Raw genomic sequence first — 5,982 nt, 5'->3', positions numbered from 1 at the left:
TTAAAGTCTTAACCTTCGCTAGATTCAAATGAGGAATACCCTATATATATTTGACTAATTTCTAGCACCTCTTTTATTCGCGCAATACCGTTGTATATTGGACAACAATTTCTCTTGTTATTAGACTAACAACTCACTCCCCTTCAACCTTGCCATTAATTCCCGATGTGTGGATGATTGGACATTTAGTATAATTTCTGGTGATGAAGGGTTCAATTGGCTTGGTAAGAAGGTTGAAGATGAGAGTGTAGTTGATACGATGTGGCTATTCATGGATGTGACCTTTTTTTATGGTTACCCTTGAGGTGGATTCTTCCTCATAGTCAATACCAATTTTCTTTGAGCCTAATAGACGAGATGACATGTTATTGATGTCTTTGGTGTGACCTGGTTGGACCCGATTTAGAACCGGTTGGACTGAGTTGAACTAGGTTGTGGTCCAATTTTGAAATGCTTGAATAATGTTGAATTGATCTGATATATAACCTTGGACTACCTTGAGCAAGTACTTGAAAATGTTTGTTAACTTTAAGTAGTATATATAGGGACAAGTATATAGTAGATAGAGAAAAATTAGAGGAATGATGGATAAAGTGTCATTCCTATTGAAATGACATGCTCTATTTATACTAAATAATATAAGTTTGTTTTGCTCTAAATAAAGGTCCAATGATGCCATGGCTGAGACAATGCTCCTGTCAACCGGTTAGTCTTGGCATGCCTATTTCTGAGCTTATGATGACTCTTTGATGCCATATAAGGAAGCCTTCCCTTGTAACTTACCATGTAGATTAGATCCTAGGTAAGTCTTCTCATTGGACAAGTATGAAAGTTGGGTCAATCTTAGACCTTTCAGATTCTAATCTTAGACCTTAATGATTGGTTGGTAGAACAGAGTTGGCTAGATTTTTGATTAGGTGGTCAGATTTAGACCTTGGTCTAGGTTAGACCTCATTAGTTAGCTAATAAGCCATTTTGGCCAATTGGTGGTTGACTGGTGGGCAATGTTTGTCAACCAATGGTCGAATGATGGTCAACATTTCCCAACTTATGGTCAATTGATGGGTGGGTGAGGAGCAATGTTGGCTAGCTTCTAGGCGGTGTTCGTTTGATGGCTAATGTTGGTTAGTGTTGGCTAATTATTGGCTGGCTGGTAGGCACTGTTGGCCAATTAATGTCTGATGGCTAGCTGATAGGCATCATTGGCCAATCAATTAACTTGTTGGGCTGCTCATGGTCGGTTCAACTACTTTAGACATATGCATTTTAGATTGACATCTGTTGTAATTTTTCCAGTGTTTTGCGCCAAGGCTTAATTTATATTATTTGCATATAAGGCAACAGAAACCTAATGACCTAGTGATGAATTCCTTCCAATGTATGGGATTCAACCTACAACATTCTCTAATTTTGTAAAATTCTAATATACAACCTCTTAGTTGTAATAAAATTCACAAGTTTTCATCTTTATTTTTATTTACTTATATAGTTTTATATAATTATAATATTAGATAATTTAACCAGTATATAGTTTAATTATCATATTATTATAATAGTTCTATGTTCAGTTTAATCCCCAATACAACATTAATGACATCAATCGAGATACTAAATTTTTCAAAAAAAATAAAGAGCAAAAAATTGGCAAATAAAATAATAAGAAGAATAAAAAATGCATTTAAGCATGATAGATTTTTACACATAAAATATTGAAACAACCATCCTTCCAATTTTCCACACACAGAAAGGCTAATGAATAAGGTACAAACTATCCAAAAGCACAAAAAATTTAAATATTGCATAAGATGTTTAAATAAGAAGTTAAGGCTAAATACCACTATTTTCCCTTAAAGACCCATCCAGTTTTTTTTCTTCTGAAAATAAAATAAAAGCGGACACTTTGCGAAAAGAAGCAAAATGATAAAGGTGGAAGAATGATTCTAGGAATTATTGGAATTCGAAGAAGTGATTGAATAAGAAACAGAGGTTCCTATGAAAGAAAGGATCCCAAATTTGTCCTATTGATTGAAGAATTAAGAGAAAAGATTAGAAGAATATATTCTATTTTTTTTAAGAAAATGAATAACTAACTAAAACAGTTAAAGCCTATGCTATTTATAACTAACCAAAAAAACTATCACCTAACTACTTGCCAAAAAAGGTAATATTCAATTATGAACTCTTTATTATAGAAATAGTCCCTATCAGTGCCCCTCCCTAAGTCAAATCCTTGACCTCAAGGATTAAATGATGGAAACTTCTTCTTCAAGTCATAATAAAATTCCCAAGTAGCATCATCAAGTAGTTGATGTTTCCACTTTATAAGCACCTTAGTAACTGCCTTGTCTCTCCTCTTGACTGTCATTCTGTCCAGAATTTGTTATGGCTCTTTGTCTGTCAGCAAGCTATCAACAGAAAGAGGAACCTGAGCAGAGGTTACCATAGACCGAGCATACATTTTTTATTGTGAAACATGGAAAACATGATGGATCTTTGAGTGAGGATGGAGTTGTAAGGAATAAGCCACCATGCCAACCTTCCCTACTACCTGGTATGGTCCAAAATACTTAGGAGCCAACTTTGCATTGGGTCTATGAGCCACATAGACTTTCCTATAAGGATGTAGCTTGACATACACCAAATCACCAACCTCGAATTGCCTATCTGATCTATGGTTGTCAACAATCTGCTTCCTCATTTCTCGTGCTCTTCTTAAGTAGAATTTCAGCACCCTCAATATCTCATCCCTTTAGTTAAGCTTCTAGCCACCAAGTCCACCTTCGATTCTCTAGGTGGGTATGGTAGATAAGAAGGAGGGGGTTGCCCGTAGAGTATTTCATAAGGAGTGGCTTGTATGGAGGGGTGGAAAATTGTGTTGTACCACCATTCAGCTAGTGGCAGCCACTTAACCTATTGATGAGGAGTGTCAGAACACATATACCTTAAGTAAGTTTCTAAGCACCTATTGACCATTTCCGATTATCCATCCGTTTCAGGATGATAAGAGGAGGAAAGTTGTAGCTGAACCCCTTGAAAAGCAAACAAATCCTGCCAAAACTTGCTGATTAAAATATGATCCCTATCACTAGTAATAGAATTTGGGTACCCATGCAGTTTAAAGACATTGTCCAAGAAGGATTGAGTCATATTTGTTGCAGAATAGAGTTGAGACAATGCCATGAACTGTGCAGCCTTACTTAATCTATGCACGACAACAAAAATAACCTGTTTACCAAAAGATGGGGGTAATCCTTCATTGAAGTCCATAGTTATGTGCTGCCAAACATGTTCTGGAATAGGCAGAGGTTGCAGTAATCTAGGTGATGCAGTAGTGTCATACTTAGGTTGTTGGCAAGTTTGGCACCTATGAATGAAGTCTTTCATATCCTTATTCAATCATCTCCAAAAAAATCCTGCCAACTTGACTCTTTGAATTGTTGCATTTTTTCCTGAATGTCCACTAGTAGAAGTTGTATGGAGCCACTACAAAATATCAGTCCTTAACCGAGATACTTCCCAATTACTAGATTTCCCTTCCTTCTAAGTTCACCACTAAGGTAGCTATAATATATGTAAGAAGAAGGGTCCTTGTGTAATTGGTCCATCAATTTAGCTAATCCTTCATCACTAGCCCAGGACTGCTTAATTCTGTCTATCAAAGAAGAATCCAGTTGATGAACCAATAATGCATTGCAAGTGTGCATCCTAGAAAGAGCATCAATTGCAATATTCTCCTTCCCTTGCTTGTACTCAATAGTGAAATCAAACTCCATCAATTTGACCAGCCACTTATGCTAAAAAGCAGTATTGAACCTCTGGTCAGCATGTACTTCAAGCTGCTTTGTTCAGTTGTAATGAAGTAGTGCCTATGCAACAAATAATGCCTCCATTTCTGGACAGCAAAGACCACTACTAGTAGTTCCTTCTCATAGGTAGATAAGGACTGCTATTGTAGGCTCAAGGCTTTGCTAATAAAAGTCAGAGGATGCTGATCTTGCATCAAGACTGCACCCAACCCAAATCCTTAAGCATCTACTTCAACCACAAAAGTCTTAGAAAGTTTGGAAGAGCCAACATTGGGGTGATAACAAGTAACTCCTTAAGTTGTGAAAAAGCCTATTTTGCTTCAGGTGTCCAACAAAACCCATCCACCTTCAACATTGTAGTTAAGGGTTTGGCCACCCCATCAAAGCTTTTCACAAATATTTTATAATATCATGTTAACCCCAAAAACCCTCTTAATTGCTTCAATGACTTAGGCAAGACCCACTTCTTGACAACCTCCATTTTAGCAGGGTCAATAGAAATACCCTCTTTGGAGATAAAATGTTCTAGGTATTCCACCTTTCCAACCCCAAAGTAACACTTAAAATTATTTGCAAACAAACAATTTTCCTTTATTAACAACAAACACTTTTGTGATGTGATCTAAGTGCTCAAGTAAAGACCTGATGTATATGAGTATGTCATCAAAAAATATCAGGATGAATTTTCTAAGGTACTTACTGAAAACTGCATTCATGAGTCCTTGGAAGGTTACTGGAGCATTTGAGAATCCAAAGGGAATTACTAGATACTCATAATGCCCTATGTGAGTTTTGAATGATATTTTGTGCACATTAGAGGGTTCCATCATGACTTGGTGATACCCAGCCTTTAAGTCCAGCTTTGAAAAAATTGTTGACCCCTTCAATTCATCCATGAGACCTTCCACCAAAGGAATAGGAAATTTGTCCTTCATTTTCCTCTTATTCAAGTCTCTATAGTTAACACATAGCCTCCAAGACCCATCTTTCTTGCCTACCAACACCACAAGACTAGTATAAAGGACTACTGCTATTTTGAATGATCCCAAAAGCCAACATCTCTTGCACCAACTTGTCAATAATGTCCTTTTAATGCTTAACATACTTGTAAGGTCTATTATTCATTAGGTCAGATCCTTGTAGAAGTGGAATCTGGTGATTATGCCCTCCCTCATTGGAGGTAATTGAGCTGGTTATGCAAAAACTCCAGCAAATTGTTCTAGCATGTGTTGTAGTTGAATTGGAATTGCAGTTTGTTCTACATGTATTGTAATAGACTGAAACAAGGCTCCTTCCATTGTGCATAAATGTAGTGTAACGCCCCGAAAAATACTTCTAAAAAACAATGCGGAAAAATGGGTAAATTTTTTTTTTAATTAGTGACATAAAATTGTTTCCTTTTAAAACCTTCCTTTTCCGGGACATCACTTTAAGTAACTCGAATGCGGAAAATCAACTTATCATTATCGAATGATAACTTAACCTGATTCACAATTTCCTGAATAACACAATGCATATAATCGGTTAAGTCATAATTAGTTCATACAAACTAGGTCAACAAAGGCGGAAACTACATCACCACTAACATATACAAAATCAAAAAGAAACACAACCCCCTACCAAAGACAAAAGGGGAGATCGACGAGCCCACAAGCTGACTCAGAAGATTCCAGGAATGCTGGACCCCTCACTCGGGTCCTCCTTCTCTTCCGAGTCAGACACGAGGTTGATCACCTCCACTGAGCTCTCTACATTTACGAGCTCGACGACCTCGTCCTCCTCCTCCTCTTCCTCCACTTCGTTATGCCATAACCCAGCGGCATAATTCGGAGGGGATGACATTCTCAGAACCGAAGTCTTCTTGCAAGGACCTCCTTCAAGAACCCGGCTCCTCGTGGCTTTACTGGATGACGGAGCACCCAAACAATCTGACCACGTCCGATGACCGTGGGAGGGAACAGCGTCATCACTCCTGACTAGCGGTTATCGAAATCCAAACGCCGGAGACATCGGCCTCTTTGGCGGCAAGGTGAAGGAAGCATCAATGTAGGTGTCAGGCTGAGGGATCATCATCGATGACCCGTTGCACATCATGTGCAACGACAGACCGCAGGGGCCTGTGTATGTGTACATGTGCCCATCACTATTCCATTGTCCCATCGGGGACATCGTGAAG

Source organism: Lupinus angustifolius, chromosome LG15 (assembly GCF_001865875.1).
Source record: "Lupinus angustifolius cultivar Tanjil chromosome LG15, LupAngTanjil_v1.0, whole genome shotgun sequence".
Lineage (NCBI taxonomy): Eukaryota > Viridiplantae > Streptophyta > Magnoliopsida > Fabales > Fabaceae > Lupinus > Lupinus angustifolius.
This window is presented reverse-complemented; position numbering follows the sequence as displayed.